This window comes from Mastomys coucha, unplaced genomic scaffold, assembly GCF_008632895.1.
Source record: "Mastomys coucha isolate ucsf_1 unplaced genomic scaffold, UCSF_Mcou_1 pScaffold3, whole genome shotgun sequence".
Classification (NCBI taxonomy): Eukaryota; Metazoa; Chordata; class Mammalia; order Rodentia; family Muridae; genus Mastomys; species Mastomys coucha.
In genome coordinates this window covers 43,112,024-43,121,557 of record NW_022196909.1, presented here as the reverse complement: position 1 = coordinate 43,121,557, position 9,534 = coordinate 43,112,024, and the positions used below count along the sequence as shown (strand labels likewise).

General features: G+C 52.7%; 1 protein-coding gene across 2 annotated transcripts in view; it reads left to right on the top strand.

Moving 5' to 3' along the window:
- Positions 1–292: 292 nt before the first annotated feature.
- The window catches only part of Agpat3 (1-acylglycerol-3-phosphate O-acyltransferase 3), a 91,194-nt gene continuing 81,952 nt past the window's right edge, over positions 293–9,534 (top strand). Inside the window, exons 1-2 of one of the 2 annotated variants that reach the window (XM_031348756.1) lie at positions 293–462; positions 975–1,063. The gene's annotated coding sequence lies outside the window, so the exon portion shown is untranslated. The remainder of the gene's footprint in view (positions 463–974; positions 1,064–9,534) is intronic. The other variant, XM_031348755.1, reaches the window with a different exon arrangement.

Below are 9,534 nucleotides of genomic sequence, written 5' to 3'. Positions count from 1 at the left end.
AAGAGGGCGTTCAAGCTGGGCCCAGGAGCACCCCGGTGGGACTCCGGGAGGACCGCAGGCGGCTGCAAGGGAGGTCCGGCTGGATCTAGGAACACCCCGCTGGCCCGGGAGGGTGGAGGACTGCTCTCCGCGGGGCGCCCCTCGCGTCCCCTCCCCCGCCCGCCCGCCGGCCGGCCGTCCGTTGGCCGAGGCGCCCGCCGCAGCGTCGCGGGCCGCGACTCCTCCCCCGCGCGTTCCGTCCGCGCGTGTCCCCCCGCGTCCCCGCGGCCGGCGTCCCGCGCCGGCGGAACTGTGGGATCGCCGCGCACAGGAAGTGGCGGCGGCGGCGCCAAGGCGGAGGGCGGCGATGGGGGCCCGGGGCGGCGGGCGCCGCACTCGCTGAGGCCCCGACGCAGGGCCGGGCCGGGCCCAGGCCGCGCGCGCGCGCCGACGCGAGAACCGCGACCAGCAGGTGGAGTGCAGGTGAGCCGCGCCGAGCCCGGCCCAGCCGCCCGAGGTCGGCCGCCGCCCGCGGTCGCCGAGCCCCGCCGCAGTGGCCGGCTGCGCTCGGCGGGGGCGCGCGGCCTGGAGAGCGCGGCGCCCGGAGCCTCCGGGTCCCGCCCGGCTCCTGTGCGGCCTTGCCCGGGGCCGCCGGGGCGGTGCGGGGTGCGCGGCGGCCTGGGGATGAGGGCGATCGGGGAGCGATGGGGATGCGGGGCCGGGTGAGAGGGCCTGGGCGGCCTCGGGGCCCCTCTACGGGGGGGGGGAACCTTGCTCGGCTCCTGGCACTGGGGGGATCCCCCCCCCGCGCTCCATGCCTGATTTCGGGGCTCTATGGGCTAGTTTCACTTTTTTGCTTGCTCAACGAGGAGGGAGGGCTGCAGGTGGGACGCCCTGGTGGAAGGTGCGAGGTTTTTTTTTGTTTTGTTTTTGTTTGTTTTTTGACTTTGGCATTGAGACCAAAGGCCGACTGTGAATTTCCACGTTTCACTCAGGCGCCGGGGTCATTCAGTAACCAGAGCCTCTGGAGGAAAACACCTGTCCACGGTGGGCCACCAGGAGCCCTGGAGCAGTTGACCCCCAGGTACCTACGACAGGAGGATTGTGAGCCCTTAAGCTAGGTGGAAAAATATAATGCGGGTTTCCCTTTTTCACTTTTGAGAGAAGTTTAAGGGCACAGGGAAATGATTTTAGAAATGGCCTTTCAGACCTAAGTTTGTAAAGCAGTGTGTGGAAAGTCTTCTCTAAGAGAATACTTAAGAGACTGGGTTCTTCTTCCTGGGAAACGAGAAGGCTACTTGGATTTGAGACAGATTGGAATGACTCGTCCAGAGCCAAGATCTTGGATTCTGGGACTGGGCATAGGTGCCGGTTGGGGGTGCTGGGTTTGTAGCTGTTGTAACTGAGTGGAGCAGCCCTTTCTGCTTCGATAACATTGGGAAATGGACTGTGCCCTTTTCAAAGGGGTCTCTGTGGGTTGTGCACTCGGTCACTTTGACCACTTCTTTACTGTCCCTTCCTTTTATGAGGTAAGCAGGACTCCTTCGCACCTTAGGAGTTAGCCTATAAGATTGATTCCTAGTATCATGCTCTGTGCTCTGTAATTTACATTGTTTCCAAAGGCAGTTGCTTGCCAGCCTCTCTTTGGTCTTGGTGGCGTGTGCTCCTCAGAGTGGCTTTGCTCAGCAGGTGGATGTCAGCTGGATGGCTGACCTACCTATGTCTGGACCTGCTGGAGGCCTTGTGTGTGGCCCCCACCTGGGTTTCTCTGTACAGCAGCACGGCAAAAGGTCCAGGTCTTAGAAGTTGACTGTGGAGTTGGTGGGAAGTGGGTTAAATACCGTATCTCCTAGGGAAGGAAGATTGGAGGGATGCTGGAGATGAAGGGAGGTCTCTGTCTCACCCTAGGCTGCTCCCAGATACAGGCCCAGCACCTGGGAAGGATAGTGTCTGTGTGCTCTCGGGGGGGACTGGGGCAACTGAACAAAAAGTAACCGATCTACTTTGGAAGTCACAAAAAGAGCATCTACCACAGTAGTGGAGTTGTTTACTTCTTTTCTGGGGCTGATAGCTGCCGCCCTGTGCTGACAGACTCTGAACCACCCTAGGGTCTGAGGAGCAGGGCTAGCGACTTGTCCTGGATTGTGTCGCAAATTGCCACAGCTAGAATTTAAATGAAGAACAAAGGGACTTGGATTTTCTCAAGCCCCGTCAGGGTAGTAAAACTCTGTACACTTCGTCTCTGGCCCACTTGGAGGCAGAAAGGGCATAGTAAGATCTTTTTATAGTAGGGCATGAGCAAAGATGGAAGTTGACTGTTGTTTCAGGGGTCAATCCAAGCTCACTCCTGACAAGTCAGCGCTGGTTAACTGGTCCAGTTCCACGTCCCTCTCAGAAGATGGGGCTGGTACTAAGGGTATGCGTGTTCCCTTCTCTGACTTATGGCTTTGCAGTGTCACTGCTTTTCAGATCCAGTGCTGGACCCTTGGCATCCCCTATTCTCTCTCTTGTCCGAGCAATGGCCACTTTCCCTACACTCCTTGGGTGTATCCCCCACTACTCTCCCATCCCTCGAACACTGACAGACTCTGAACCACATGCACATGCCTTGTGCATACCTCTGTGATTTTTCCCATCTCATGCTGTGGGTGGCAAGGTTTGAACAGCTTTGTCTCTGGGCATGGTTGGCCACATTCGCCCGGCAGCATCTTGCTGACTTGTCGGACATGAGCTCGGATGCCACTTAGTCTTCTCATTGAGAAGTCTCTGCTGTCCTAGGGCTGTGCTGAGTTCTGTCAAACATTCGCTCAGGGACTTCGTGGGGGATAATCTTCATCCGCTAACTGAAGAATACTGGGGCCGTCGATGTTTCTTTTTTCCCTCCGATTTGTAAAGCGAGTAACTGAACAGTGGGGTTATTTCTAGAATGACCTCGTAGTGACTGCAGGGTTAATTTGAGCGTATTAACTTCGAGATGCTCTGTTTCAGGCCACTGCAATAGTGATCTCTCTTGGACAGTCTTGCTGCTTTGTTTAGAGTCCGACATGTTCCCGTCTTGTTTGTCAGCCAAAGTCCAGCAGCGTACGCTCGTCACCTGGGCATATCTGTGCATATCTGTGCTCTAGTGGTACGGATGGAGAGGCAGACTGATGGGATCTGTGGGTCCTGCTCTACCTGTGACTGGCTACTAGCCTAGTTGGGCGCCTTGCCCAGTGGCCACCTCTCTCTCACACATGTGGATGGGAGAGACACAGGCAGGCTATGTTTTAGATGTCAGTAGGTGTGAGTTGGGGGGTTTGCACATTCATGTCTTTCAGGATGTGACCGACAGAAGCCTCCTTCCTGGCTGGAGGGCTTTTCCATCACTTAGAACGATAAGCTGAAGCTAGGTGCTCTCAATTGGAGCAGGGTGCCAGCGGCCCAAAGCCCTGTCCCTCGGTGACCCAGGAGCCATGCATCATTAATGGTCAGTGTCTCCATTCCTTTTGGGAAGTGGAGGTGAGAGCCATAATAAATGATAGTGGCAGTGGGTATAGAGTAGTGTGGTAGAGAGCTTCTGCAGGGCATGGGCTCTCCCAGCTGCTGCTGGCCCTGTCTCCCTGTCTCTGCTGGCTCTCTGTCTCCCTGTCTCTGCTGGTTCTCTGTCTCCCTGTCTCTGCTGGCCCTCTGTCTCCCTGTCTCTGCTGGCCCTCTGTCTCCCTGTCACTACTGGCTGGCTAAGGGTGTTCTTCCTCTAACAATTTGCTGACTGGAGCATTCGATAGTATACACTGATATTACATTTGTCCCTGCTTTAAAAACAAGTTTATTAGCTGGGTGATGGTGGCACACGCCTTTAATCCCAGCACTTGGGAGGCAGAGGCAGGCGAATTTCTGAGTTCAAAGCCAGCCTGGTATACAGAGTGAGTTCCAGGACAGCCAGGGCTACACAGAGAAACCTTGTCTCAAAAAACAAAACAGAACAAAAAAACAAGTTTAGTTATTTAGTGTGCCAGTGTACCTGTGTGGGCATATATGTGGGTGGGGCCATATGTTCAGCGGTCAATACTGGCTGTCTTCCTCCATCACTCTCTTATTCTTATTTATTTATTTTTTTAAAGATTTATTTATTTTATGTATATGAATATACTGACGCTGTCTTCAGACACACCAGAAGAGGGCATCAGATCCCATTACAGATGGTTGTAAGCCACCATGTAGTTGCTGGGATTTGAACTCAGGACCTCTGAAAGAACAGTCAGTGCTCTTAACTGCTGAGCCATCTCTCCAGCCCTTCTTACTTGTTTTTAAGAAAGATTTGTTTTTATTTTAGGTGTGTGAGTGCTTTGCCTGCATATATGTAATGACACTATATGCTTGTCCTGGTGTTGGAGGAAGCCAGAAGAGGGCACTAGATCTGAAACTGGAGTAATAGATTATTGTGAGCCACCATGTGGGTGCTGAGAATGGAATTGGCCCTCTAGAAGAGCAACCAGTGTTCATTGTTAACCTTTTAACCATCTCTCCAGCCCCCTCCTATTTTTTAAAGATTTCTTTCTGTACTGACCATGTGTGTGTATATATGTGTGTGTATGCCCAGGTACCTATGCAGACCAGAAGTGGTTGCCAGACCTATCTCCCTTGGAGCTGTAGTCACAGGTGGTTGTGAGCCACCCGTGGCTGCTGGGCACTGAATTTGGGTCCTCTGTAAGGGTAGTGAGCACTCTTTTGGTTTTTTGAGACAGGGTGTCACTCTGTAGACCAGACTGGCCTCGAACTCAGAAATCTGCCTGCCTCTGCCTCCCAAATGCTGAGATTAAAGGGGATTAAAGGCATGCACCACCACTGCCCAGCTTTTTTTTTTTTTAAAAGGTTTATATATTTATTTTATGTGTATGAGTACACTGTAGCTGTACAGATGGCCATGAGCCATCATGTGGCTGCTGGGAACTGAACTCAGGACGGCCCCGCTCGCTCCGGCTTAATACACTGTAGCTGTCTTCAGACGCTCCAGAAGAGGGCGTCAGATCTCATTACGGGTGGTTGTGAACCACCATGTGGTTACTGGGATCCGAACTCAGGACCTTCGGAAGAGCAGACAGTGCTCTTACCCCCTGAGCCATCTCGCCAGCCCACAGTGAGCACTCTTTACTGCTAAGCAGCCTCTCCAGGGCCAGGATTACAGGTTTGAGCTGCCTTGCTGGCTCCTTACATGGGTGTCTGGGATCTGTGGTCCTCATGCAGCATGACATTCCCCGGCCCCTGCCTCTGCTCTGCTTATCTTGTTGCCATAGAGAATACCGCCACCGTGCCCGTTTTATATACAACCTCATTTAATTCTCAAAGAGACACCAAAGAAAGGAGTGTCTCTCGGTGACACCGATGCTGAGAATGGGATTGGCAGCCCTGGGCAGGCGTCTTGGCTTGGCAGGTCTAGATTTCAGACACCGTTGAATCTCCAGCTACAGTTTTGTCCTCCGGGCTGCCCGTTGCTCAGACCATACAAGACGTGAAAAATTCACACTTCTGAAACATATCAAGTGATTAGCTCTTCACACACGTTTGTGTTCAGATTGGTGTCACTTGTAAAGGCTATTCTTGCTGTAGAGCACTCAAAGTTCCCACGTGACAATTGAAGCCACAGCCATGTGTGTGCCTGCCAGAAGTGGCACTGGACTGGGGGATGTGCTCACTGGATCTTCTTCCTTGTTGTGAGAGGCTGTGTGTTGACTCTGTGTGGGTTCACACACAATTGATTTCTGATCTCGGTCATTGTTCCAGTGTATTGGAGCGATCAATTGGGTGAACTGGTTTGCCTTTTATTAGAGAGAGACACAGAAAGAAGCAGCCAGAGTCCATCAAAAATTGTGGGGAGATTGCTGAGATTTTTTTTTTTCTTTTTTTTGCCAGAGGCAGTTTGGAGGCAGTTTGGGCCCTTGGTAAGGACAGCGCACGCACTCTTAACATCTAAGCTGCCTTCGAGGTTCATTAGCCTAGGCAGATCATTACATGAAGACCGGATCAGCTAGAGTTATGTGGGAAACGGGTGCCGCAATGAAGCTTAGAGTGCAAGAGGTCCCTGGGGAAGATGCTGAGTGGGAGCCTCATTGGGGTGAGCCCCAGGCAGGTCTGGGAAAGGGGGCTGGGCTGGCGGGGAAGCAGGCCGAATGAGGAAGAATCTCAGCAGAGGAGAAGGCTCAGCCAGGCCCGTGCAGAGAGCCTCAAGCTAGGAGGCCCACAGGGCCCATGTTCCATAGGCTGCCTGCAGAGTGCGCTGGGCTCCTCCCTCACCTGGGAGCCCCCTGGTCATGTGGCCCCACTCATCACCACAGATGACAGACGCCTGAGTGGCAAAGCTCCGGCCACATCAGAAATGAAGCCTAAAGCTTAATAACTTTGTCTTTCTAGCCTGGGTGCGCTTCTTGGGGGAGAAATGCTGGCACAGGAGGGACATATGTCCCATTGACTAGTGCATGCTAGGCAAGCATTCTACCAGCCATACCCCCAATGCCAGCGTTTAGTAACCTAATGTGTTTTGAGTGTTTGCCTGCATGTATGTCCGTGCACTGTGTGAATGTCTGGTGCTTGTGGACATCAGAGTAGGGCAAAGGACCCATGGGAATTGAAGTAAGGACAGTTGTGAGCTGCCATGTGGATCCTGGGAACTGAACTTAGGAAGAACAGCCAGTTCAGTTAACTGCTGAGCCATCTCTCCAGCTTCAAGTTTAGTAACTTTTTTATTTTGTATATAGACAGGGTTTCTTTACATGGAACTCACTCTGTAGACCAGGCTGGCTTCAAAATCACAGAGATCGCTGGACACACGCCTTTAATCCCAGCACTTGGGAGGCAGAGGCAGGTGGATTTCTGAGTTTGAGGCCAGCCTGGTCTACAGAGTGAGTTCCAGGACAGCCAGGGCTATACATAGAAACCCTGTCTTGAAAAACCAAAAAAAAAAAAAAAAAAAGTACCATGTAGAGAAAAACCCCACAGTTCTGTACTGACATGGAGTCAGGAGCAAGCGCACTAGAGAGGCTGAGAGGCAGGGCTGGCTGACACCCTCCGCAAAGCTCTCTCCATCAGTGGTTGGGGAACCACAACCTAGGTTCTAGGCACTCATTTTCCTGGAGCCCTGACTACATTGTAGTCTATGTGCTGCTGACAGTTTGGCTGTAGACTGTTTCTTTCTTGTTGAGTAAAGTTATGTATGGGTGGAGCTTTTAAGGGCACATTCCAACAAGGCTTCAGGCAGCAAGGGGAGGAAGTGAGGTGTAGGTGTGAGATGTGAGACGGCCAGGCTGTGCCAAACAAGGCCTGGCTCGCCTGACCTCCAGTTCCTGACCTCAACCATACGTGGCCAAGGAGTCACAGGACCCAAGTTACTAGTTCTTGTTCTTCCAAGAAAAATCCTGAAATCTGGACTTGGTGCAAATTTCTATTTTAGCGTGGACTCTGCCTGGTCAGCAAAACTGTTGTCCATCCTCAGGCCCACTGGTGAGCCACCAACTTCCCATCCTCATTTCTTGAGAAAAGGTGACTGAGTCCGTGGAATGGACCAAGGCGTCCTTTTAGAATACACATACACAAGGGAAACAGCAAATGATTCTGTGCACACACAAGCTGAGGACTTCTTCTTTGTCTGCCCATGCCCTCTGAGAGCAGGTTAGGTTCCCTCTGAGGATGCGAGGACAGAGGATGGGGCTGAGCATGAATGCCAGGTGAGAAATGACGACTTCCCTGTCTGTGGTCTATGTAAAGATGGGGTGGTTGCAGAGGATGTTTTACCAGGCAGGACCACATGTTTGCACACGGGTCCTCAGCTAGGTCCCCTTCCCGTCAGCTAGCTCTGTACATGTGTCCTGTGCAAATGTGTGTGGCCATTGAGAACCCAATGTCAATGCCTCAGATGGGTCAGTGAGCTCGAGACTGACTTTGTGCTCTTGCGCACACAGTGCCTATTGCCCTTTGCAAATAGAATATGGTGGAGTGCTGTGCCCGGGATATGGGCTCCCTGTATCGTTGGCCCCCATGTGTAACTTCTGTGTGTTTCCCCTGTATATTCCTCTGTTTCTCTCCCTTCCCCAGTGTGTGTGTGTGCTTCCCCTGTGCCTGTCCCAATGTGTTTTCCCTGTGTGCTCCTCCTGTGTACTCCCACTGTGTGCTCCCCATGTACTCCTGTGTGCTCCTCCTGTGTAGTCCCCCTGTGTGTTCCCCCTGTGTACTACTGTGTGCTCCCCCTCTGTACTCCCCCTGTATGCTCTCATTGTGTGTTCCCGTGTGTTCCCCCGTGTGTTCCCCCTGTTTCTCCCACTGTGTGCTCTCCCTGTGTGCTCCCCCTGTGTGTTCTCCCTGTTTTTCCCACTATGTACTCCTACTGTGTGCTCCCCCTGTGTGCTCCCCGTGTGCTCTCCCTGTGTACTCCTACTGTGTGTTCATCCTGTGTGTTCCCCATGTGCTCCCCATGCGTGCTCCTTGGCTGGCCGTGCTTTCTCCTCTGTGATGTTTCTGGGCCTCCCCTGCTATCTGCTGTGACCTTTGCTTACATTTGACTCCTGCCTGATTTTCTATACGTGCTTTCTTGGATCCTCAGGATATCTGTCATTGTCCTTGCTCACTGATCCCGTTCCTGCTTGAGTTCATTCATCTTTTTACTTCATTTTATTTTAAGGAGCAGGTATTTTAACTCTAATCAGATATCGTCTTTCTTCTCTGTGCTGTGTCTTTTGAGAGCTGCACAGTACGTAAGCCCGGGCACTTTGTATGCTGCATGTTCCTGTGGCAATTTTAAGTCCACTCTCCACCCTCCATCCCTGTAGAGCAGCCTTCTGGTGAGCACTGTAATGGTCCGTGCCCTGAGCCCTTATTCCCAGGGGCCCTTATTATCTTTGTTGTTTTGGAAAACAACTTTTAAAAAACGCACTCTTTACATTGCTGGCCCCTTGCTGGAGTCACACCGTATGCAGGTGACTATTGGGTATTGATGTCATGGCTGGACACCTTGCTATCTCTTGTTTGCTTGTTGGTTTGGAATCTTTTGAATGCATCCATGACATCTGGCTGGCTCAGGGCCTTGGGATGGCACTGAATGGACAGTAATGGGCATCCCTGCCTAGTGCCCGAGTTTAGGAAGTGATCCTAATTTCCCTCCGTGCTGTGGATTCAAACATCGCAGCTTCATTTTGAACCTTCCCATTGCCGCTCCTCAGAACAGAGGAGGCGGAAGTGAGCCATGCAGAGAAACTGAAATGACAGCAAGGAGATCAGAAGGAAAGGCCTGCCTTTGTGAGGCGCAGAAATGAAAGCAGGCCTGATGCTGGCGTACCTCTCCAGGACAGCTAGGCTGTCTGTCCGAGGCCACACTGTGCCTGGTCCAGGCCCCTGGGGCCTACAGAAACTGTGGGGAGGCAGTGCTGGCTCGGATGTGTATCTGTTGTGTTCTCATTAGGAGACACAGCTGAAAGTGTTCAAAAACTGCCAAGGACACAGGGCCTGGACCCTCTGAAACCCTGCCTGTCAGCCGCCTTACCTGTCCAGCGGAAATAAGGAGGCAAACACCAAGCCCTTCTCCATGCAGTT